This window comes from Sturnira hondurensis, unplaced genomic scaffold (assembly GCF_014824575.4).
Source record: "Sturnira hondurensis isolate 20B ecotype Veracruz unplaced genomic scaffold, ASM1482457v3 Scaffold0021354, whole genome shotgun sequence".
Taxonomy (NCBI): Eukaryota; Metazoa; Chordata; class Mammalia; order Chiroptera; family Phyllostomidae; genus Sturnira; species Sturnira hondurensis.
In genome coordinates, this window is record NW_028093985.1 from 27,690,880 (window position 1) to 27,718,040 (window position 27,161).

At 34.0% G+C, this 27,161-nt stretch overlaps 1 long non-coding RNA gene across 1 annotated transcript; it reads right to left on the reverse strand.

The window, feature by feature from the left end:
* On the reverse strand, nucleotides 1–23,228 carry LOC118977415 (uncharacterized). Its single transcript, XR_005064528.1, has 4 exons — nucleotides 23,217–23,228; nucleotides 21,991–21,993; nucleotides 15,290–15,294; nucleotides 1–84 (listed from the first exon to the last, which is right to left on the reverse strand). It is a non-coding gene; the product is annotated as an uncharacterized LOC118977415 (long non-coding RNA).
* Nucleotides 23,229–27,161: the final 3,933 nt, after the last annotated feature.

Genomic DNA, 27,161 nt, shown 5'->3' on the forward strand with positions numbered 1-27,161 from the left:
TGTCAAAAGTGGTTTGCAAAGTTTCATGCTGGAGATACCTTGCTGAACAATGCTCCATGATCAGGTAGACCAGTTGAAGTTGGTCTACCAACTTCAAATTTACAATCACCAAGGTATGGAACAGCCCGAATGTCCATCAGTGGATGAGTGGGTAAAACAAACTATGGGACATTTACAAAATGGAATGCTATTCAGAGGTTAAAAAAATAGAAGAAAATTTTCTCTTTTGGGATAGTACAAATGGACATGGAGAACATTATGCTAAGTGAAATAAGCCAGTCACAGAAAGACAAGCACTATATTATCTCACTCATATGTGGAACCTAATGAACAAACTGAACTAACACGCAAAATAGAGACAGATTCATAGATAGAGAGCAGGACAACATCTAAGAGGGGATGGGTGGAGAGACTGAGCAAAAAGAAAAAAAGGACTCATGGACACAGACAACAGTGTGGTGATTGTGGGTAGAAACGGGATTATAAAGAGAACAAATCGTAATGGAAAAAATACAATTAATAAAAAAATCGAGGTATTAATTGAGAACAATCAATGTTATATCACAGGAGATAGCCAACATACTCGAAACAGCTAAATCAAGTGTCGAAAACTATTTGACCCCCTTGCTTATGATAATCACTTTGATGATTGAGTTCCACACAAGTTTAACAAATACAACCTTCTTGACAAAGTTTCTACATGCTTTTCTCTATTTAAACATAATGAAAATGTTCCATTTTTAAAACAAATTGTGACAGGCAATGAAAAGTGGATAGTTTACAATAATGTGGAGTAGAAGAGACCACGAGGCAAGTGAAATGAACGCCCACCAACCACACCAAAGTCCAGTCTTCATCCGAAGTAGGTGATATGTGTGTGGTTGTATTGGAAGGGGATCTTCCATTATGAGCTCGTTCCAGAAAACCAAACTGCTACTATTTAGACAGCAACCAGAGGGGTGGGGGAAGGGGGATAATGGTGGAAAAGAAGGGAAGGGGCTAGTCAAAGAACGTGCACAAATGACCATGGTCATGGACAATGGTGTGGGGACCATTGTCCATTATAGGTGAGATCATATAATCACATTATTTGTTTTTGTTTTCTATTGAGTTGTATGAGTTCCTTACATATTTTAGATATTTCCTTTATCAGACAGATGGTTTGATGGTGCAACTGAAAGCAGCACTTGATGAAAAGCATCTAGCGTTAGTCAACCAAAAACACATAATCTTCCATCAGGATAATGCAAGGTCACATGTTTCTTTGATGACCAGGAAAAAATTGTTACAACTTGGCTTGGAAATTCTGATTCATTCAGCGGATTCACCAGACTTCACACCTTTGGATTTTTACTTTTTTGGGTCTTGACAGAATTCTCTTAATGAAAAAAATTTCAATGCCCTGGAAGACTGCAAAAACACCTGGAACAATTCTTTGTTCAAAAAGATAAAAAGTTTGGGGAAGATGATGCCCTGGCTGGTGTAGCTCAGTGGATTGAGCACAGGCCTGCAAACCAGAGGATTGTGGGTCAATTCCCAGTTAGGGCACATGCCTGGGTTGCAGGCCAGTTCCCTGCAGGCCAACTCCCAGCAGGGGACGCACGAAAGGCAACCTTACATTGATGTTTCTCTCCCTCTCTCTCCTTCCCTTCCCCTCTAAAGATAAATAAATAAAATCTTAAAAAAATGAAACTATGAAGCTGCCCGGAATATGAAAAGAAGTCGTGGAACAAAACAGTGAATATGTTGTTGAATAAAGTTATTTTTGAAAAAAAAATGTATCTTTTAATTATACTTAAAAGCTGAATAAACACAATAAATTAAAGTAGAAGAACTAAAATTAAAGGTAATTATTTTTCAGTAATTTGAACATTAAGATCAGGCCATTTTTTTCAATTAAAGTGTATTCAACATATAATATTCTTATTTAAAAGTGAAAATAAAGCTCAATGACTAAATATATAAATAGCATGAAATTCCCTAACTTTGGAAAAGTAATTAAAATGCCTTTGGCATTTTTGTATCATACATAATTGTTTTATTTGGTCACAAGCTTAAATTGAAATTAGCTTCTCTAGGCAGTCTGCCCCAAATTATAATTTTCTAAAACTTATTTACTGATACAACCTATGTTTTAGATAATTATGTTTTGTTTTCTGTTTTGCTTTTCTATTTAGTCAGGGTCACAAGCTCTTTGAGGAGAAACTGATAAAATGAAATTGCACCTCAGAATAATGTCAAAATGTTTTTTTGAACAAAAATAGATTATTTCGTTAGTATTCAACACAAATTGTTCACCTACACCTCTCTTCCATATTAATTTGGAAAAAGTAAATTAAGATTCATCTTCAATTAAATTAATGATTCAAATAAAATTATTTGATATTTTTAAATGAACAAGACTTAGATGCTGGCAAAATTCATCGTCCAGGTCTATTTTGAGGAATGGTGGGAGACTGCTCAAAACATAATATATGAATACCTGGAACAAGCTCTAAAATGGGAAGACTGTCCTACCAGAGTTTTACTTGCCATAGGAACTAAGCCCATTTGATCTAAGTGAATGCCACACAAGAGCAGAATAACTGTGCATGAAAAATAAAATCCATGGAAATGCTTTATCAAAATAAAAATATTCATATTTTTGGACTGCTTGGAGAAAGCAGAAGTTGAATAGAATGTTTAGATATATAATGCTTGAAGCATAAGACCTAATAAAGTTTCTTCACTAATTAAATAAATATTTCATAACTATGTAGTAAAATTTATAACATCTTTACTTGATGGAAGGCAGTATTTGTTTTGTTTTTAAACAAAATCAGGAAATAGGTATAATAATGTATGTATTCTTGGCATTTTTTTAATACGGTTGAAAAATTTTTGCAGTTGTTTTTCAAAGATATTGTTTTTACTTAGCTAAAAACTGGAAAATCTCTGTATGTTTGTTAAACTAACAGGAAAACTAATTATTTATAAAATAATAATAAAAATGAGTTTGCCCTATTTTCTTTTTTTAAGTACAGTTGTCTCCATTTCCCCCACCACCACTCCGCTGCACCCCTGCCACCCACTTTGTTTCGTCCATGTGTCCTTTAGAGACGTCCCTGAAAACCCTTCTCCCTTCCCCCACATCATTATTCCTCCCTCTGGTTACTGTCAGTTTGTTCTTAACTTCAATGTCTCTGGTTATATTTTGCTTGCTTGTTTGTTTTGTTGATTAGGTTTGATTTATAGGTGAGATCATATAATCACATTATTTGTTTTTGTTTTCTATTGAGTTGTATGAGTTCCTTACATAGTTTAGATATTTCTTTTATCAGACAGATGGTTTGCAAATAATTTATTTAATTCCATAGGGTGCCTTTTCACTCTATTTCTGGTTTCCTCTTATGTGCCAAGGTTTTAGTTTGATTCAACTCCAGTCATTTATTTTTCCTCTTTGGTGCTTCTGGTTTTGATGTCATAAAAAAAAATCATTGCAAGGCCAGTGCCGAGGAGTTTCTACTCCATACATTTTTCTGGGAGTTTTGCACCTTCAGAATTTATGTTTAAATCTTTATTTTATTTCCAGTTAGTTATTGTGGGAAGTATAGGATAGTGGTCTAATCTTATTCTTCTGTATATTTTCTCCAGTTTTCCTACCATCATTTATTGAAGAGACTATCCTTTCCAGCTTGAATATTTTTTGTTTCTTTCTCAAGTATTAGTTGACCATTTACTTAGAGGTTTATTTCTGGCCTTTCTATTCTGTTCCATTGGTCAATGTGTCCACTTTTATGCCAGTATCACACTGATTTTTTTTTTAGTTGCCATTTTAAACTTACATTATTAAGAGTTAGCAAGAAGCTGAAAGTAGAAAGAAGTTTCCCCTTAATGTTCCTTTCTTTTAAACAGCTTTATTTGAAATATAATTGACATACCATAAAATTTACATATATTTTATTTTATTTATTTATTTTTAAAGAGAGGGGAAGGGAAGGAGAAAGAGAGGGAGAGAAACATGAATGTGCAGTTGCCTCTCTTGCACCCCCTACTGGGGATCTGGCCCAAAACCCAGGCATGTGCCCTAACTGGGAATCGAACTGGTGACCCTTTGGTTCACAGACCTGCACTCAATCCACTGAGCTACACCAGTCAAGGAAAAATGTACATATTTAAAGTATATAATTTGTTAAGTTTTTATAGATATAGAGACCTGTCCAGAAAGTATCCAGGGGGCAGAGTATAAAGAGACTATATGGTAATAGAAAAATATTAAATAAAGTTTAAATTAAAAAGAAATAGAAAAATAGAGACATTTATTGAAGAAGATACAAGATATAAGAAACATTATACATAAAACAATGACCTTAGTTCCCTTCAGGGTAGGCACCTTGGGACCCTATACAGTTCTCCAATCACCATCAGCTGTCCCATCTCATTTTCCTGAATCTCATCAACAGTCCGAAATTTCTTCCCTTTCAAAGGCGATTTTAGTTTTGGGAAAAGCCTGGAGGCTCAGGGTGTCAAATCTGGGCTATTGAAGGGCTGAGTCACCTGAGTGATTTGATGTCTTGCCAAAAAATTCTTCATGAGACGTGATGCTGAACTGGCACATTGTTATGATGAAGCTGCCAATCACCAGTTGCCCTTATCTATAGCCTTCTGAATCATCTGAATATGTTCCAAGAAAGAATGTTCAAGCTTAATGAAAAAATTGATTCAGATTAATTGCTGTACTCATTCAGTCATTTTAAATGCAACACCCGCACAGTATACATTCTCACTCAACAGTATCTACCACCCCCATTGACTACTACAGTGAAGTCATCATTGTTCATGTATGTGCATTCCAGTCCACTCTTCTTGGCTACCAAGTTACACTGATGTTGTGCAAACCATTCTCATTATATTAACAATGCAAGCAAGAAAAATACAATGAGAGACATTGGAATTAAGAGCAAACAGATGGTAACCAGAAGGGAGATGGGAGGGGATAAAGGGGAAAAAAGAGTGAAGGTTTTGCAGGAACAACTGTAAAGGACACATGGACAAAACCAAGGGTGGGTGGAATCAGGGGAGGGAAGTAGGGATGGCTGGGATGGGAGGGAGAAGTGGGGGAAAAGGCAGAAAACAGTACTTGAACAACAATAAAATTTTAAAGTATTGAAAAAAACCATGGCTGGACTTTTTCCAGACAGATCTCATGTACATCTGTAAAACCACCAATGCAATCAAGATAATGAACATAACCATCACTAAAGAAAATCTGTTTTGTGCCTCTCTGTAATCCCTCCCTACCAATATTCTCCACTCACACCCCAGCAAACACTGATCTGTCATAAGAAAAAATTCATTGTATAGAATTTCCTATAAATAGAACATACAATTTTTGTCTGGCTTCTTTCACTCAGAATATTTTTTTTCTTTTTTAAGATTTATCAGCATTATAACTTATACTGTAGCTTCATGGTTTTTTATTGCTTAGTTATTCCATTTTATGTAAATTCCACAGTCCATTTAACCATTTACCTATGAATGGATATTTCACTTATATCCAGATTTTGGTTATGCATACTGGTGTTCAAATCTCTGTAGAATATATTATTTTATTTTCTTCAGTAAACACCTATGAGTCAAGTAGATAGATCATATGCTGCATATTTGTTTAAATTTTAGAAGAGAAAACTTTTCTAAAGTAGTTCCATCATTAACACTTCCACCCATAGTACACAAGACTCCCAGCTCTTCCACATCCTCACCAACACCTTCTCATTTCTTTTTTTTCCCAATTTTTTTATTTATTTATTTTTCAAGTACTGTTTTCTGTCTATTACTCCCATCCCATCCCACCCCCCATCCTCCCCCCTCCCTCCCATTTCCCCCCTTCTCAGTTGTTGTCCATGTATCCTTTATATAGGTTCCTCTAAATCCCTCCCTTATTTCCCCTGAAATTCCCTCCCCTCTCCCCTCTGGTCACTGTCAGCCTGTTCTCTATTTCAGTGTCTTTGGTTATATTTTGCTTGCTTGTTTGCTTTGTTGTTTAGCTTCCTGTTAGAGGTGAGATCATATGGTATTTGTCCTTCAACACCTGGCTTATTTCACTCAGCATAACACCTTCTCATTTCAATCTTTCTAATAGCCGTATAGTGGTAGTGTCTTGTGTTTTTAATTTATACTTCCTTAATGACAAACAATGCCAAATACCTTTCCATGTGCTTATTTACTCCCCATACATTTTCCTCAGTGAAGTGTTTTTCATATCTTTTCTCCATTGCTTAGGTGGGTTGTTTGTTTTCTCATTACTGAGTGTTGTGTTTTTTAAATATTCTGCATGTAAGTCCTTTATCAGATACAGATTTGCACATGATTTTTCCCTAGTCTATAGCTTGTTTTTCACACTTTTAAGTCTTCACAATTTTAATGAAAAATTGTCATAGTGTTTTAATTATTATAACTTTGTAATATAGTTTCAAATGAGAAAGTGTAATGTTTACAGCTTTGTTTTTCTAAGGACTTCTTTGGTTATTCAGAGTCTATCACAGTTCCATACAAGTATCAGGATTGTTTTGTTTCATTTATTGTTTTTTATATTTCTGTAAAAAATACCATTAAAACATTTAGAAATTATATTGAATATAGTGATTACTATTTATAATATGGACATTTAAATACATTAATTCTTCTAATTATTGAACACATTAATTTTCATTTATTTGTGTTTTCTATTTTCATCAAAGTCATAATTTTCAGTGTACAGATTTTTCATCTCTTTGGTTAAATAATTTCTAAGTAATTATCACTTTGGATGCTATTATAAATGGGGTTGTTTTCTTTGTCAGATGTTTATTGTTAGTGTATAGATAAACAACTGACTTCTTTATGTTCATTTTTGTATCCTAGAATTGTACTATGCTTATTTATAAGATGTTAACAGATTTTAGTGGAGTTGCTTGGATGTTCTGTGGATAAAATTGTATCAGGAAAGAAAAAAATTTACTTCTTTATTTATGATTCAAATGCCTTTTATTTGTTTTTCTTTCCTGTTTTGCCTCAGACATTTAGTAGTATGTTATGTAGGAATGGTAACAGTAGGCATCTTTGATTTATTTCTGATATCAGAGGAAAAGTTTCAACATCTCAAGTATGATGTTAGTGGTGGATGTGTCACATATAGCCTCTAACATGCAGAACCATATGCTCCTTCTACACTGAATTTGTTGAGCTTTTATCATGAAAGGATATTAAATTTTGTAAAATGCTTTTTCTGCACCTATTGAGATGATCATGTAAATGCTACTCTGTAAGTGTGGTGTGTCACACCTACTGATTTGCATATGTTAAACCACCCTTGAATTTTAGAAATAAGCACCACTTGACCATGGTGAATAATGCTTTTAAAGTTCTATTGAGTTTGGTTTGCTAATATATTGTTGAGAATTTTTGCACCTATATTCATCAAGGATATTGACCTTTAGTTTGTTGTTGTTGTAGTGAGATTAGCTGAATTGTATCAGGGAAGCACTGCATTATAAAATGAGCTTTGCAGCATTTTCCCCATTCAAATTTTTGGAATAGTTTGAGAAATACTGGCACTGGTTTTTCTTTAAATATTCTGCAGAATAGACCAGTGAAGTCATCTAGTTCTGGGCTTTGTACATTTGGGAGGTTTTTGAAAAATGACTCAATCTTTTTAATTATTGTTGTTCTGTTCAGATTTTTTGTTTCTTCCAGATTTGGTTTTATAAGTCATATGTTTTTGAGAATTTACCTATTTCTTCTAGGTTATTCAATTTGTTGGCATATACTTGTTCATTATAGTTTCTTATAACTCTTTATTTCTGTGGTATCAGTTGTAATGGCTCCTCTTTTACTTCTGATTTTATTTGAGTATTCTCTCTTGTTTCTTAGTCTATATAGAGATGTGTCATTTTTGTTTATCTTTTTGAAAAGCAGCTCTTGTTTTCATTGATCTTTTCTATTGTTTTCTAGTTGCTATTGCATTATTGCTGCTATTTATTTCCTTCTGCTAAATATGGGCTTTGCCTTCTTTTGTATTTACTTGAAGTATAAAGTTAGGTTAAGATCTCTCTTTTTGCCATTAAAATGTGTTGAAGAAGACAGAATTTGGGCCTGGCCAGATAGCTCAGCTGGTTAGTGTCATCCCCGTGTGCCAAGGTTGTGGGTTCAGCCTCTAGTCAGAGTACATACAAGACGCTACCAGTGACTGCATCCGTAAGTGGAAGAATAAATTGATGTTTCTCTGTCTCTGGCTCTCTTGCTCCCACTCCTTATCTCCAAAAATATAAAATAAAAGATAGATTTTAAACTCTCAATGCAGAGAAAGTCTTACTATCTGGGTGGTTATTATTCTCATGTACAATAAGCACATCCTAATAATATCCACATTAGCATCTAGGGAAAGTGTCTTTACAAAAATCACATCATTAAAAAATACTATGTGAACAACATTAAGACTGCTATGCAGGCTACTGTACAAAAAGAAAATTATCTGCTTTTGTGATTCATTTCACAAAGATTTTAATAGTATATTTGGCCAATAAATGCTAAAATTATATTTATCCAAAACTTACAATTTGAAACAAATAAAAATTTGTATATTCTGTAGTTAGTAATAACTGCAATAATTCTGACACTTCTTTAGTTTCTTCTCTTCTTAATCTGTTTTTGTTTTTGTTTTTTTGGTGAGTGTCAGATTTCTTTTAGAACTTGAGTATTATTGAGAAATTTGTAAAGCTAACATCAAAAAATATATAAAAGTGTGTTTATTGATATAACTATATCCCTTGCTTCTACCATCTAAAGGGAATGTAAGAGAATAACCTTTTTTCAGAAGGAAAAAACTTGCTATTATTTAGCAAGAATTTTTTTAATTATACTATTTTATCTCCCAATTGTGTTTCTCACCTACTGAAAGACTACATTCATTGTTTCTACTACACATTAATGACTGATCTGTAATGTTTATTGATCATGCATAAATAATAGCATTCTCTGAAAGCATAATCCATCAACATAGACTCAGAATATATTATTTATAAACTGATGTATGACAAATATTGCATTTATAGGAAACTTTTTAAAGGTATACTTCATTGATTATGTGCTCACAGTTCTCCCAATTTTTCCTGTTTTGCTCCTTTCCACCTGGTACCCCCTTTCCCTCCAGCAACCCTCACACTTAGTCCATGTTGCTGGGTTGTGCATATAAATTCTTTGGCTTCTCCATTTTCTTTATTATTCTTGAAATCCCCCTAGTTATTTTGTACCTACCAATTATGCTTCTTAATCTCTGAACCTTTTCCCCCATTTTCTCCCTTCCCCTTCCCAGGTGATAACCTTCCAAATTATCTCCATATTTTATTATTCTGTTTCTTTTTTGCTTGCTTGCTTAGTTCAGTTCGTGTTTTAGATTCAGTTTTGATAGTTGTGAATTTATTGTCATTTGAGTGTTCATAGTTTTGATCTTCTTCTTTTTCTTACATAACTCTCTTTAGCATTTCATATAATGATGGTTTGGTGATGATGACCTCTTTTAGCTTTCTTGACTTTGTCTGGGAAGCAGTTGATTTGCCCTTCCATGCTAAATGATAGCTTTGCTGGGTAGAGTAATCTTGATTTCAACACTTTGAATGCTTCTTGACAGTCGCTTCTTGCCTGCAAGGATTCTTTTGAGAAATTAGGTAACAATCTTATGGGAATTCTCTTGTGGGTAACTCTCTGCTTTTCTCTTGCTGCTTTCGTTTCTCTTTTTGTCTTTAACCTTTGGCGTTTTAATTATGATGTGTCCTGGTGTGTTTATCTTGCATCCATCTTTTTGGGGGACTCTCTGTGCTTCTTGGATTTGTATGTGTCATTCCTTCACCAAGTAAGAGAATTTTTCTTCCATTATTTTCTCAAATATGTTATCAATTTCTTGCTCTTTCTCTTCTTTCAACACCCCTATGATTCAAATGTTGGTACATTTGAAGTTGTCCCAGAGGCTCCTTAATCTATCCTGGTTTTTCTGGATTCTTTTTCCTGCTTGATTTTCTGATTGAATGTTTTTTCTTCCTTGTTTCCAAATCATTGATTCAATACTTGGCTTCATCCACTCCACTGTTGGCTCTCTGTAAATTTTTATTTATTTCACTTAACATAACCCTCATTTCTTTCTGTTTTTTTTTTAATGCTATCAAAGTACCTGAGTTTTTTTAGCATTCTAATAACCAGTGTTTTGAACTTTGCATTTGTCAGATTGTTTATCTCCATTTTGTTTAATCCTTTTTATGGAGTTCTGCTCTTTTCTTTCATTTGGGCCATATTTCTTTGTCTCCTCATGGAAGCCTCCCTGTGTTTGTTTCTATGTATTAGGTAGAGCTACTTTAACTCCCTATTTTTGTAGCATAGTCTATCGAAGGAAAGCCCACCCATATTTTACATGGGGTGGAGCCTTAAGTAATCACCTTGGTGGGGCAGCCCATGTGAACCAGGTTGGTGGAGTCTCCAATATGTTGTCACCACTCTGTGGTTTTGTGTGGGGGAGGGTTCAGAAAAGGGACAATGCTGCTGTCTGGCCTCTAGAGTTCTGTCTGAGAGGAAGCTGTTCCCCAGCACTTGCACTGTGCTAGACCCTTCAGTTTCTCTCTGCATGCCACTGCCCCCTTCCAGCTGCTGCCCCCGTGCTGGAGCCCAACAGGAATAAGTCTGTGTAAGTCCTAAATCCACTGTGGATCTTTTAAGAGGATCCTGAGAATCCCTCAGTATCTTCTGCTGCCACAACCCCCACTATTTTTATATCCAGAAATTATGAGGACTTCTCTTTCTGTCACTGGGAACCTGGTCTGGGAGGACTGGTGTGGGATTGGGATCGCTCCCTCCTGAGGTACTCCTCCTGATTTTTTTTTACCACACATGGGTGTGGAACCACCTGTTTTGTGTCTCCAGACATCTCAGCCTCTCCACACATCTCCACCTCTCCACCCCTCCTACTCATCTTGATAAATATGACTTAATTCCTTGGTTGTAGTACTTCCATAGAGCTTGATTTTCTGACAATCCTGGGTGATAGTTGTTTTGTGATCTAGTTGTGATTTTTGCTGTCATTGTGCAAGGAGGTGAGCGCCATTCACCTACGCCTCCATCTTGACCAGAAGTTGGTTTTTAATTTTCTTGCTGTATGCTAGACTGAGATTTATTTCATAAGAAAATAAAGGTCTGTCAGAGAACTCAATACTTACTATTGCCCCTAAGTATACAGTTGTACATTTTACAAAAATAAACAGTATTGCTCAATTATAAGTATAAATGGCCCCATGGTGTGAGAAAACTTGGTTAACTGTCAGACCACAGTAGTTACCTTAAAGCCTGCTGAGTCCTTTTTAAAAAGCACTGTGAACAAGTATGTGAACAACAAAGGCAGAACTGTTTCAAGGGCAGTAAGAACATACCATTTAGTTTAAACATCCCTCTTTCAAGCATGAGAGTCTGAGCAAGAAACCCTTTCTCTTTCCCTTCAGATTCACTCTCCAGTATTAGGCAAAGCCTGATAAAAGGATAATGCACAATATTGTAGACTATCACATTTTACCAGGGTTTGTTATAAGAAAAAATTTTGCGTGTATTTGCTATGAAGCTGTATATAAAGATACATTTTACTACATTATTCAATGCCCTTTATACAAAACCGAAAGCTTTCTCAAATTTCAAAGTGTGATGGGGAAAACTCTTGCAAATAATCTGTTGGCTTTTAAATGATCATACCTGGTATATAACCCCTCCCATGGTCAGTGCTTATAGTTTTAAGGTGAGAGAGCAGGAGGAGAGGAGGGAAGGAGGAAAAGAAGGAAGAATGGAGAGAGAGAGAGAGAGAGAGAGAGACACTCTCCACACCTGACCAGCTTGGCTACATCTTCATCATAACTGTATAATTTAGAACTTTTAAAAAACTACAACATCACAAACCAAAAAGATCAGAAAAACTCAGTACTTCTGTGTCTATTTGTCCATCTGTCTGTCTGTCTCATCATGTAATTTAAAAAGGAAATACTGGTTTGGTTTCAAAGTTGGATATATTGTAATGAGTGAGGAGGCTATAAAAATTTCAGAGAAGCAAAAATATATAAGGAAAATGTGCCAATAAAACTTTGTGGGTGTGAATATTTCTAAAAATATTGAGATGCAAAATTTAGTGGCTAAGAGGTTGGCTTATACTCAACAGGCCTGCCAGGGTTATTTATATTAGTAATGCAATCTTAAACAGATTACTTAACCTTTGAGGTCAATGTCCTCCTGTGTTAATTGAGGATAACTGTTTCTGGCTTACAGTGTCATTGTGAGGAATGAATGGGATCATATCTATAAAACACCAATCCCAGTGCAAGCACTTAAGAAGTAACTGGTATTATAGGAGTGTTTCATCATTTATCTCATACAAACAAGAAAAAAGTATAGCAAACATATGCAAATCCTGAAATAAAATGAAATATAAGCACATACCAAAATAATATCTACTACTGTTTTCAAGTTTTACAGGTAAAATCAGCATGCATCAGTATAAAATTTAGTAAATTGCATAAATATTGAAGATATCATCATTAAGGGGCAAGAAGATCTAAGCAATATTATTTTCATATAACATTATACATGAAACACAAACTAGAGGAAAATTCGTGTAAAGGAAAATATTAATTTTTTAATAAAAAGAAGGAAGGCAAGAGAAATTAGCTGCATTAAGTTTTCAAAAAGCTACTTTGAAGTGTTTAGATGTCAGATGGGCCAAAAGATGTCACAGGTCCTGCTTTAACGTTAAGAGGAACCGGGAACATGTAGGTCCCTTGGGACAAAGTTTAAAGCATCGCAAATGTAAACGGTAATATCCATGATGTTTCATCAGCATCCACTCATTCACTGACATACTTCAAAGTGTGGATTTATTTACAGAGAGAGAACAGCATGTACTATTTAACAAAAGGCCAAATAACATGGTACGTTTGAGAATCTGAAAAGACAACAAAGCTAAAATATAGAGAATGGAGCTATTTATAAAGATATAGAGTAAGCCACACTACAAATTTGGGTTTTATTACCAAGTGATAGAGCATCTTGATATCCCCCCAAACATGAGAAAATAACCACATACCTCACTCAGTACGTGCTGATGAGATTAGGAAGAGTGAGGCATCAGTGTCTAAGTGCTGTGAGTCTAATTTTTGTAATTGGTTTCAGACTCACATAACTTTCAAATTAGGGGTAGGCAGGATTTTGCAATTTTGTTCGTTGCCAAGCAAGTGATCCACTTTTCCCTGTATTAAAATCTCAGAGTGGGAGGAAGTACAGGAGGATTTTCATGGAAGACCAAAGACATTAGACACCTTCACACTCTTTCAAGGCCCTTAAGATAAATCATCTCCAACATTTTTAGATTTTAATACTCTATACTTGCTAGCCTCTTCATTTGTTTACTATATAAATTGATTTCTGTGTCAGATTTACTTCCTCTATTAAATTAAAATGTATACTATATGAAATAGGCTCCTTAAGGATTTTCAATTTCTTGTACAATAACAAAGATTGGCTAGGATGCCAAGCAAAGAGGACAGTCACACACTGCTGTGGGGAATGTTTGTACACCCACTCTGGAAAACAACATAGTATGTGATAATACTGTGAAAATGCGGAAATGATGATAGATATGAAATATAGGCTATTAGTTACCTACAAAGTAATTCAGTGATGGTTACCCTCTGAAGCTTCAAAGGCAAGGCTACAATCCTGAATTTATTCATTGTTTCTCAGGCATTTGCTTTATTAACACTCTTGATATCAAGTGCATATATTTCATAATTAAACAGAAAAATACTTTTTAAGAATGAAGTAATCATTCCAAGCTAAAATTGTTTATCTGCATTTTATACAAATATTCCAGACAAAAGTGCCTCAAAGCAGTGTTTTTTATGGCTTCTGGTAAATTTCTAATTTAAAACTGAACAGTTAAAATACTAGTATAATTATTTTCTAAAATTAATTAATTTTAGTAATTTAATTAGTAATTTAGTAAATTAGTAAATTAGTAATTTAATTTGGTACTTGCTAAATTAGTAAATTAATATGGTAAATTTATTTTCTATATAAATATGAGAACATTTTCTTATTTAAATGAGGGAAAATATAACTGACACTATGCAATGCCCCCAAAGTATACACATTTCTATGTGTATAGCAAAAAAGCTATGAATACAAACTTGTTTTCTTCTCTGAGTCTTCAGAAATATTTATTTCCAGTCTCTAAGTTGTATGAGTTTAAAATTTGGGAGAAAATTAAGAGACAATTTAGGAGAAACCAAATTTCCCTCTCCTGTGACTTTTATATAAAGCACTACTGCTAGATGCAATGATTAACTATACCTAAACGTTATTGGGTTGGCCAAAAAGTTTGCTTGGTTTTTTTTTTTCTGTAAAATGGCTCTGATAGCACTTAATTGTCTTTAACTTCATTCAGAACAATTCTGAACAAAAAACAAAATTGGTGAACCTTTGTGTAGCCATTTCATATTGAAGATGGAAGAAAATAAGCAACATCTTCAGCATATTATGCTTTATTATTTCAAGAAAGGTAAAAACACAACTGAAATGCAAAAAAGAGATTTGTGTACTATATGGAAAAGGTTCTGTGACTGATTGAATGTGTCAAAAGTGGTTTGCGAAGTTTCTTGCTGGAGGTTTCTAGCTGGACGATGCTCCATTGTTGGGTAGACCAGTGGGAGTTGATAGCTATCAAATCAAGACATTGATTGAGAATAATCAGTGTTACACCCTGTGGGAGATAGCTGATATACTCAAAATATCCCAATCAATGAAGTTATTGATGAAAATTATAAATGTGCCTTTTATTTTATAGGGAAAAAAAGACACATGAAATTTGAGGCCAATCCAAAGATTCCCCTAGGGGGAAAATATTAAATCCCAATGACTAGGGCCCTACCTTCAGAGACTGAGATGTAATTGGTTGGGTAGAGCTGATGCATCTGTATTTTCTAAAAGACCTTCCAGATGATTCTAATGCACTATCAGTGTGGTTCTTCAACTTTGATTATATACCAGCAGCATCAGTGTCACCTGGGAGCTCTGAGACCTCCTTCAGCTCCACCCCAGACCTGTGGAATCGGAACCTCTGGTGCTGGAGTCCAGCAGTCTGTGTTTTAACAAGCTCTCCAGATGATTTTGTTGCTCCCTGAAGTTTGTGAACCACAACATTATGCAATAAGGTATATCTTTCAGCTTTCCTTTCCTAATTCACCCTAAGTAGGACAAGAGCTTTTCCAGACTGGCAAATTTGAGAAAAGGAACTGAGCCTTCTGAGCTCAGCTAATTCTGATTTATCTTTCCAGTGGCTGGCCTGTTCACAGGAGTCTGCACTGTGGTCTTTCTTCTCTTTGGCTACTCAGTACATTCAGTATGACCAGCTCTGTTGCCTTCAGTGCAATTTCTAGCTGTTGCAGTGTCTGGCAGCATAAATCTCACTCTGGGGTGAAATATTAGCAAACATCTGTGGTGACAGATCTAAAATTTTCTAATTAGTGTTGTCAAATTTACTGGTATTTTTTTTTTTGCTATGTACCTGACTGTGTCTTAATTATAAATAGACTCAAATAGAAAGGGAATGAGGAGAGTAGTGTTACATTTGTTGTCTCCTGTAAATCATGTCAAAAAGAGAATCCTTTACCAAATAATAAGATGAGGGACAGAATCGAAACCATTGGGGAAGAGTTATGTGGTAGAAGTTGGAAACGATTTCTCATCAAGCTGATATGGTAGAAAAGCTGGATGGGGGGAGACTAGAACAAATCTGAAACAAAAGAAGGTGCTGGAAAATGTAAGCGGCTGGTTTTGAGAGTAATTCCTTGTGAGCATGATGACTCTGAAGGTGGTAGGCTTGTTTAAATAATTTCTTTTGGTCTGTTTCTGGATAGTGAGTACAGAGGACTCTTCCATATCTGGTTGGAAATCCAGGTCTGACCTTTCCTGGGCAATCATTTCCTAACCAGGTGGCAAAGCTTGTCCTATTTTCATTCTTGCGTTAATACTATGTCTTAATGAGTATGTTGTGGATATTTTAATATGCATTTCCTTGGTGACTAATATGGTTAAGATTTAGTCATTTTATTTTGTCATTTTCATTCTTGTATGGAGAAGAGCATTTTGTCCAATTTTCTATTGTCTCATCTACTACTTTGTAATATTTTTAAGCCCATTAAAGTATATGGATATTTTTCTTAAAATAATAGAACAAAATATTTTTAATACTGGTTCCCATCCTTGTTATTATTTTATATATATTTTGCAGACCCTTTATATATATAAATGTATTCATAGAAATACATAGTTTCATTTTAACTTTGTGATTTCACACATATTGTATCATTCTTTTTGCACTGATTTGTAACTTGCTTTTCCCATTCAACAATATGCCCTGATCTTTCCATACCAGTGCATGTAGCCATATAACTTCATTACTGTATGATATTCTAGTGCATAGAGGGCTATTTTAGAAACATGTAAGATTTATAACATTTTGTTATTACAAGCAATAAATGTCGCCTTGCCCACCCCACTTAACATGCTAGAATATAAGGGTTCAGGTCTGTTCTATTCATCCATGGTATCCCTGAGGCCTGGAGTGGTCCTTGGTGCACAGTTGAAACTAGATGATGATTAGCTAACTAAATGACAAACGAATGTACACACCACTTGGCCCCTAGTACTTAGAAAGACTTAAATTATGGGTTTAATTCTTCAGGATCCTATAATATCTACACAGCAAACCAAGAGATCCGTATAGTATTTCACAGTTTCCCAAAGTAATTTTTCCCCAGTCATAGTATAAGAACTATTATTCTTTATGGCCATGGTTCTCAAATTGTCACTGCAGGACCAGCAGCAAGAACATCACCAGGGAACTTGTTAAGAATGTAAATTCTCTTGCTCCAACTGTAGCTATGGAATAAGAAACTTTGCAGCTGGGACCAAGCAAGCTCTGATTTAACAAGCCTCTGCATGATGCAAATTTCCAAGAATCACTGCTTTAATGAATAGCTGGTCTTTCATTGAAGACAGTTGTTTTTAACTAGCTACAGTAGTAATAAAAATTAGCAATACTTTTTCCACTAGGTTAAACACTAAAACATAAAATAAATTGTTGGTCATAATCTACTAAATTATGCCAGTTGAAAAAGATAAGAAATTAGACTGGATTTCATGTGAAGTCTACAAAACAACCACATTAATTTGAATCACAGCTTGATCAGTGCTAGAAATCAATACTGTTCACTCCAATAGAAAACGTTTTTTTTTCCTTATAATGTTTTTATTCTTTTTAAAAATGTGTGTGTTTAGTTTATGGCGGAGTATGTAATAAAAATGTACAAAATACATGGAAGTATTTTTTTCTTAAGAGATTTGGTTTCCAGCACAGCTAATGGAAATATATTTTATAATTAGGGTGGTTATTGTCTCCTTAGTTCCTTTTCATCACTATATTTATAAAAATAATGGAGGATATCAGGAGGTTTAAGGATTTTCCTCCCATTTTCTTTCTAGTCATAGACTCTTTCAGTGTGTTACAATGCAATTTCTCTCTCTAAACGATGGCTACAACTCATTTCTCTTTATAATCTAAATCCAGTGCTGAGAGTGTTTCAGAGGGCCCCAGCGCAGGACTTTAACAGGAGACTGAGAGGGTTGCTAAGTATAGTGGAACGCTAGTTCCAGAAGCCAAATTGACTCAGCTTGCTCTTATAATAATAATTATAGCCTTTCTTAAGTGAGGCCTGTGAAATCTGCCAGAGAGTTAACTCCTTTTTTCTTTACAGATTTAATAAAAGGTCAAATTCTTTCAAAATGAGAACTTATCACTTTTCTTTATTGCTGCCTGCCCTATGTAAATCCACTGGTGTGCCATTAATTATTACTTGATTGCAATTCAGGCCAGGAGTCTACCTATTAGGATATGTAAGAAATACAATGAAAAATATTTCATTTAACAATATTTCCCTTAATCTCTCCTGAAAATGTATCGGCAACTGTTTATATCACCTTGAAGGAATTAATACTTTTTAAAGGAAAAACTTGTTGCTTTCAAATGGTCAGTTAGAATTTGTCTTTATAGTAAATGAAAATGTATTTTTCTAGTACCCAGAACAATTTCACCAGGTTACTTAAAGTCACTGTTTTACTTGAGGCATTGCCAACTTAAATATCTTAAATATTTTACTGAATTACCTCAAATGAAGAAAAGTACATTCAACATTTGCAACAATCATTTATGGTATATTTTTATGTTAAAGTATTGTAAGTCCCTTTAATTAAAGAAGAACTTATGATACCCATGGAGGAAAAAATTTTAATATGAATGCTAAGACATTTTCTCTTCTGCATTCCTTATAGAAAATTTTATTTTAGAACATAAATGTACATGTATTTAATTTAACAAGTACTATTTAGTTATGCACATGTTTAAAATATAGGGAAATAACAAATAACTTAAAGGGTTTCTGCTCTAAGTGCTTTACTCTAGTAACTATTATTAAGGATACTCAAATTTTAGACATTAATATGTTTAAGAGCTTTGTCCAAATAAATATGAGACTTACAGATTTACATACAAAAATTACTTTTGGAGGTTTCTAATAATATGAAAAACTGTTCTCCTGTGGAAATACCTTCCCTGCTTCCCACCTGATATCAGCACCCATATGTATTTTTAAATATTTATTGTTTATGCTGTTATAGTTGCCCCACTTTTTGCCCCTTTACTCCCCTCCACCCAGCCCATGCCCCACTTCCATACGCAGTCCGTGGGTCTTTATATATGTTCTTTGACTAATCTCTTCACTTTCTTGCAGTCAGTTCTGCCCTCTCCTTCCCCACTTACAGCAATCTGTCTATTCCATGATTCTTTGCTCTGGTTCTATTTTGCTCGTTAGTTTCTTTTGTTCACTAGATCCCCCTTATAAGCCAGGTCACATGGTATTGGTCTTTCACCTACTGACTTATTTCAGTTAGCACAATAGTCTCCAGTTCCATCCATGCTGTCACAAAAGTAGGAATTCCTTCTTTCTTAGCTTCCCATATAATTTTTTAAAAAAATACATATAACCAGACTTGACTATATACAAGTAAGTGTTGAGAAATTAAAAGCAGAGAATTAAGTAATGATTCAGATAGGGGCACCCATGTGTGTTCTAGTTCCAGATATATTTCCTAAATGCTGAGCCTGGGGTTCTAACAAGTACACTAGGATGGATGACACAGCCATTGGGTAGGTGATAAGGAGTTTGGAATTGTCTGTTCTATCTCTTGAAAGGAGGGGAATTAAAGCCATCTATGAACACCTGAAATCTCATTCCTGGGCTGCTTCAGCTTGAGGGTTATGAAGTCTAAATATCTGAAAAGTGAGAAAACACAAAATTAATACACAAAGAATTAGTCAGTTTCATAGAAATCTATAAGGTCCACAAAGAAATGTCAGAAATCCATCTGCATCAAGACTACTTTTATGACTAAGGCATATGAAACTCCCATAGACAAAGAATCACCACTAAAAATGACATTGCAATTAAAATACTTATAAAACAAAAAAAGGGAGAAATTTCATGTGAGAATCCACATAACCAATAAACACAAAGATCTTCATATAAAGAAAACAACAATAATCTGAAGTAAGTATGTTTAAAATGACTAAATACATAGAAGATGAGTCAGGAACTCAGAATATGAACAAAAATAAATGGAAATAGTTGAAAAAATAAAATAAAACTCCTAAAAATCAACATAACCATTCAAATTAATAACTAACATAATATTAAATAACAGATTAGGCTTTTAGAATGTTAAAATCTAGAAGGTAGATTTAAGTGAAATTCAAAATGCAAACATAGAATTAAAGTGGTAAAAATTTAAAAGATAGGTCAAAATATTCATAATAGGAAATGAGAAAGGTTGTTGTACATCTAATAAGAGTGTCATAAAGGAAGATATAGCAGGGGAAAGAAGACAATTAGATATGGCTGAAATGTTGCAGGGTTGAAGAAAGACGTGATTCTTTAGGCCCCGGCTGGTGTAGCTCAGTGGATTGAGCGCGGGCCTGTGAACTACACGATCGCGGTTCGATTCCCAGTCAGGGCACATGCCTCGATTGCAGGCCAGTTCCCAGCAGGGGACTCACGAGAGGCAACCATGCATTGATATTTCTCTCCTTCCCTCCTTCCCTTCCCCTCTAAAGATAAATAAATAAAAAATATTTTAAGAAAAGACATGATTCTTTAGGTAAGAAGACAATGGACGTTCAACGAGCCATAAAATGACAAAGCACAAAGACAAAAAGAAAATCCAAAAAAAAATTTGTCCACAATTGTAAAAGTGATGAGATTGACAGTAGAGTTTTTATCAGCAGTAATGAATTCTAGAAAACATGGAATAATATCTTTAGAATGGAAGGGGAGAATAAACACAAAAACAGATTTTTTTATTTACTTAAATATCTATCCAGAACTAAAACATTGTCTGTATCTTATACAAGGGGTATCAAGCCTACTTGCAAAAATATGTGTAAGAAAAATATCCTACTTCTTTAAGATGTATATTGTATTTCACTCAGCATTATTCAGTTTAATGGGAAAAGAATTACATTTAAATTCTGAGTGAATGATTAGAATTAATAAATTAATTAATTAAATGTAAGAAATATATATATTTTATTTTTAGTTATGTAATTATTTACATAAAATTCCAAAATGATTTTATGTGTTAGATTATAGACTTTGGCCACTATTCTGGATGTAAAATCAACAAGCCTAATTAAAAGCATACTTGCATAGTAGTAATAAGCAAACAAGTAATTGATCTAGAAATATTCTGTTGGCACTGTCAATTAAACTATAAGATTCTTGGTCTTAATAAAAATGAGTAAGAATTTTATGGAAAAAATTCTAAAAATTTATTGACAAGGCCTTTTCTCTCTTTAATCTTTGTTTTTCAAACTCAAACACATTGTATGCCCATTTTAAAAGACCAAATAATTTAAATGATTTATTTCTAAACACAAAGATTACAGTTCCCATAGCATCCACCATTCTCAGCTCTATTAACTATTTGTGTTTGCTTTCTCACAGTAAAAGAATTCATGAATGACATATGTAAGTTTTAGGGCATCATACAAAGCAATAATTGTAAACTATTAACAATACTCTTCATAGTTTCCCAGCAATGTAAAGTTACTCACTGCTCTAAACCTTTTATCATTAAAAGAAATTATCTTAAGAACTGAAAAATTAATAAAAGAGCAGTCAATATACCATGTTCATGGCTGGGAAAAAAAGCTATATGGTCGATAGCTTATTTCCATTCATATATGACAGAACATATATGTGTGTGGGTGTTCATATAGAGGTGGGCAAAATTAGATTTACAATGTGTTTGTGAGGAAAAAGACATGTAGGTTATAATTATTACAATAGCTTTATTAATTCACAGAATGTAACAATGGCACTTACAAGATAGTACCTACGTGCCCTGTGCCATTGTGACATCTTGTTGAGTTAATAAAGCCATTGTAATAATCATAATCTTCATGTCTTTTTCTGTGTAAACAGCTGTGCACCTACTTTTTCCCACCCCTGTATTATAGGGAACCTATCCACATGGAATGGCAAATGTAGCACTATTGGAAATCCAATAAGCGTGTGTCAGCACACAGGAAGCCAAATCCACAGATTGGCTTTCCCATGGGAAACCAGGCCTGCATTATACATACACTGCTTTGATTCTCGCTTTTGCTAAAACTCCCTTACCCCGGGTTGAAGCAGCAAATGCTTACTGCATATCTTTTAAGTAACTTCCTGAAGCCTGTGCTTTTTTTCCCAAGGACAGAGTATAACCAGACCAATCACTCTCATCCTTCCCTTGCACTTGCAACATTTTTTTCTTGTTAATCTGTAAGAAATAATCAGTAACATCCTTTCCTTTGTTGTCTGTAAAAGTAATCACCTAAAGCAAACCTGAGCATAATGAATGAGCACCTTCTTTGATGTGTGCTATTAGAAAGCCAATAAAAGCCTGTCAAAGCAAGGGTGCTCTCCTCTTGAGAGTGGCCAAGCTATCCCTTTTTCTCCACAGGACTTGGGTAGTCCATGTGAATCTGTACCATCTCATCCACAACACCACAGACACTGCTGGCCAGAGTCCACATCACTGTATATGATGTTTTGAATTAAAATTATGATACTTTCTGATAACTTGGCAACATGTTCAGAAAAATTTTTAAAAAGTAGAGCAACCAATAGGTAATAAATCAATAAAGAAGATGCTATATTAGAGAAGAGAAATATTTACTCATAGAAATATATAAGATATTAAGCCATATTTTATAACCATAGAGATTGAAAAGTTGTATATTGGTATAGGCAGGGTATATGAATAGAATAAGGAACCCAGAAAGAAATCAAAATAATTTTAAGACCTAGTACATAATAGCAGTGGTTTGAACAATGTTTACTATCCAATTGTTTATTTAATCTTCATATGTTCTCAAATACATACCTAAAAGATTGAAGTTACACAATTGCTGCAATATGCAAAGAAATTGTATAAAATAAATTTTCTTTTTAAAATTCTTAGTTAAAAATTAAATAGTTAATATTTTAAAATTGAAAATAGAATAAAATATTAAGTAAGCACAAGTTGCTTAAATGTTGCAAAAAGAACAAACCACAAAAATAAATATGTCTTGATAAATTAAAAAATAATGAATAACATACTGATAAATTTATAATATGATAAGTCAATTAATACATTTAATATATACATTTCTTAAAATAAAACCATAAAGATAATTAAATGCAATATATTGGGAATGATATCTGTAAACATATTACTAACAAAGAAATAGTTTTCAGTTTCATTGTTATTGACAAAACTCACTCCTAAAATAAATTTTGAAAAAGAAAAGTGAAATGAAATAAAAATGGGCAAATTATATACTCAGGCAATTTAAAGATGAACCAAACTGAAAAGTGACTAAATATATGAAGTGACATTCAATGTCATTTGTAATTTGGGTAATGTGTATTTAAACAACAAGATGTAATTAGACATCTGTCAAACTGAAAATATTGACATGTAAATGATATCCTTTATTTAAATTATATATACATATATATATTAAATTATATATATATAACAAATGGACACATATATATGTAGTAAAGTGTTAAACTGATATAAAGAACAGTAAGGGGTCTGAGATCTTAATCTTCTTGCAGCTAACAATTTATTATGTTCCAATTTTATGGATGCTGGAAGAAAATACTATACTTAGGGTCAGAGAAAAAATACTTTATTAGTAATGACACAGTAGGTAGCTTGAAATTTATATCTGGTGCAACACTTCTTACGCAGATGAATTTTACATACACAATGAGTCTCCCTCACAGCAAAGAGCCCAGATTTTAGGAAATTAGTGTCGACATAAGAACCATTCAAACCTATAAGAATTTCAGAGTTTATTTGAGCTGAACTGATGACAATTACTAGGAAGCGAAATCTCAATAGACAGAAAATGCTCCAGAGAACAGTAGTTTTGCACCTTATTTTATACCTTAGAATCGAAGGAGAAGGGGTTACATGAAATGCATTGGTGGTAGATTAGGGAGGCAGGAGAAAGTAAAGCAGAGAATCTCTGAGACTGGACAAAATGCAAAAGGGAGAGACATATTCCTCTTTCACATTAGTGAGTACTGGGTAGTTAATGATTAACATTTGCAGCACATAGAGATGGTACATGGGGGACAAGTAACAATGAGGGCTTATGTGATCTCTGTCCTGGTGGGAGATTGTGCACTGAGGGGGATAGAAAAAGAGATTGCTCTTGACATCTCAAGATAATATTATAATATCCTAGATGCAAAAGGACAATAGACAGGCTCAGTTCAGATAAAGACTGACCTGTGTCAAGGATGATACTGGCCTAGGACATGACTACCAGCCATGACTCACTTTTAGTTAGGAAGTTTTAATTTCAGATCACATTTGTGTGGCCACTTTAGGTCTCTGAGTGTGTAAGGTCCACGGAGCAGGCCTCCTCTGAGCTCTTCAGGTTTAGTATGTCTCCTGTTTTCATCCACGCTAGTAAACCTGCCCAGCATTTACCCCAAAAGGAGACATTATTTTTATTACTAGGCAGCAAATAGGTCTGTCCTATGCCTTGGAAGTGGACTTTATCTCTACCTTCTCAGACTGTTCATTGCAGAAACATCCTCAAAAAGAAAGATGGACTAAAAACTTAGGCAAGATATGCTGAGAAGCTGTGGAAAATTATCTCTCAACAAAAATGGGAAAGACCACAAAAGTTTCTAGAGCGATGATCTCAAATGGAATAAAAAGCCCAAATATATCAGATTTCTCAAAGGATTTCAAAAATAACACTAATATATTATTTATTTAAAAAACAACTGTGGGAGTTCCACCTCCAGAAAGGAAGGAGTAGCTATTGATAAAATCAAGCAGAAAAGGTAGATTAAGAAACAAAAACTGCCCTGGCTGGTGTGGCTCAGTGGATTGAGCACTGGCCTGTGACCAAAAGGTTGCTGATACGATTGCTAGTCATGGCACGTGCCTGGGTTGCAGGCCAGGTCCCTGTTTGCGGCTAGGAAGAGGCAACAGATAGGTGTTTCTCCCATCCAAGTACTAACCAGGCCTGAGCCTGCTTAGCTTCTGAGATCAGATGAGATCATGCATGTTCAGGGTAGTATGGCTGGAGACAAATCGATCTTTCTCTCCCTTTCTTTCTCCCTCCTTTCCCTTCTCTCTAAAAATAAATAAATAAAATCTTTTAAAAAATACAAACTAATAAAAGATTTCAATGAGCTACTGAAAGGACATCAATGAAGCAATGAGGGGCTAGAAGACACAAGAGTCCAGAGATGGGAGAACAGCGGAGAGGATTTTCTGTAGCTGATTTTTCCCTAGGAGTATCTACTGATTTAGATGTTGGCAGCGAGCTAAGAATCTGAGCTTTGCCCATTAGGAGTGCTACTACTAATGCTAAAAAAAAGCCAAGATTTTGGTGGTTTTGCAAAATTTGAGAGTTGAACTTGGAAATCTACCCAATCTCAAACATAAGGATTGTCTTCTCAAGGCATTTCCCAAATCCCTTTAGAGAGTATCTGACACACATCAAGATCGGAACATATTCAAAGTAGTCGATGTCCCTCGGCCTGAAGTTGAAATATTTGTAATGTATCAAATTAGCTAGATCCCACAGTCAATACCCAGACCCAAAAGCACTGAAGCAATACTAAATAAGATATGCCACAGATATTTGTGGTATATTTTAGGTAATATTACTATGACAATAGATAACTAATAGTAAAATTGGTACTTAGGTGAAAATTTTTATGTAGCACTAGCTTTAGGGCAATGTGCTGAACAGTGAGTAGACCTTTTATAAAATGCTGGAATCAGAGTAATCCACCTTTAGATAGTGGTAAAAATCCTTATTAAACTACAACAATCTGAAAAGAAAATGTATTCCATGATCTGGTATAGTTGGGCGAGGGACTTAAGGAGACACACGGGTTGAAAGGTGAGCTGTCTGCTTCTACTGTAGACCACATATATCTATATACAGAAAACTTAAAATAATATACAAAAACTGTTAAAATTCATGAGAAAATTTATGAAGTAAATATCGTACAAGGTTAAAATATAGTACTTTGTATACATGTAGAAAAGCAAAAACATAATAAAGATGAAATTTAAAAATATTACTATATAAAATAACATTAATAAATTAAATGCATAGAAAAGAGCCAATAGATAGTACACAGATGTGTACACTGAAAACTAAATTACTGAGAATAGTTTAAGACATAAATATTTCATAACACTATAGCAATCACCCCCAAAATTGATCTATACTGTAAGCACAACTCTAATAAAAATTACAACCAGTTTTGATTTCTGAGAGGAAGAAAGTACATCAGGTTTCTAAAATTTATAGTCCAAAGGCCAAGGATAACCCCTTTTGAAAACACAAGTATAAGTGATAAACAGATCCAAAAAGGTGATACATATAAATACAAAATTGTAAATGCTTTACAAACTGGAAATAGTAAAGCATTATGTTTGTAAATATATGTATATATAACAAATATAACAACCATAATATCTAAGGAAAAAAGAAAAACATCTACATTCTACTATATTGCTTTTAAAAATTGAATTGATTATTAAAATCTTCTCACAATGGAAATGCCAGGCTTAAACCATTTTGGTGGTGAATTCTTCCAAATATACTAGAAATAACATCAATTACATAAAGTCATCCAGAGAATAAAGAAAAATAGTTTCCAACTTCTTATATAAGCCTACATATCCTTGATCATTGCCACAACAAAAACTTCACAAAATGATAAAAACTATTAAAATGGGTAAAAATTCTAAAAACAAGATGGCAGATCAAACCAGAGAAATATCAAAAGTATATATACTATATCATGCCTAGGTGACATTTATTCCAGGAATGCAAGGCTGATAGGAAATCAATCAAGATAGTTAAACATACTAACCAAAAAAGAAGAGGTAAATCCTATGATCATCCCCATAGATGAAGGAAAACACTAAATACATCTGAGTGTGAAATCATGACAATGACAAAAGCCGTTTGCATACTGGGAAAAAAAGTGACTCCTTTGATATAATACAGAGTATCTACCAGAAACCTACACAAATATCCTGTTTAATGGCAAATTATTAAAACCCCTCTTCTAAATACAAAATAAGAATACTTGCTTTTAACACTTGCTATTATGTAATTACTCTTGATACTATACTGAATATTTAGGCCAAAGCATTAAAATATTGAAAATAAGCACTGCAATTAGTATAACAATAGAAAAGGAATTAATAACACACTATTTACTAACAAAATTATTATATAAAAATAATTAATGGTAAATAATGTGAATGGTTAAACAAACTGTGATTCATAAGGATTATGAACACTACTTAGCAAAAAAATTATTGGTACACAGCAACTATTTAGATTAATTGCCGGGGAAATTTTGTTGAGTGGAAAAAATAGCCAATCCACAAAGGTTACATATTGTATTATTGCTCAATATAAC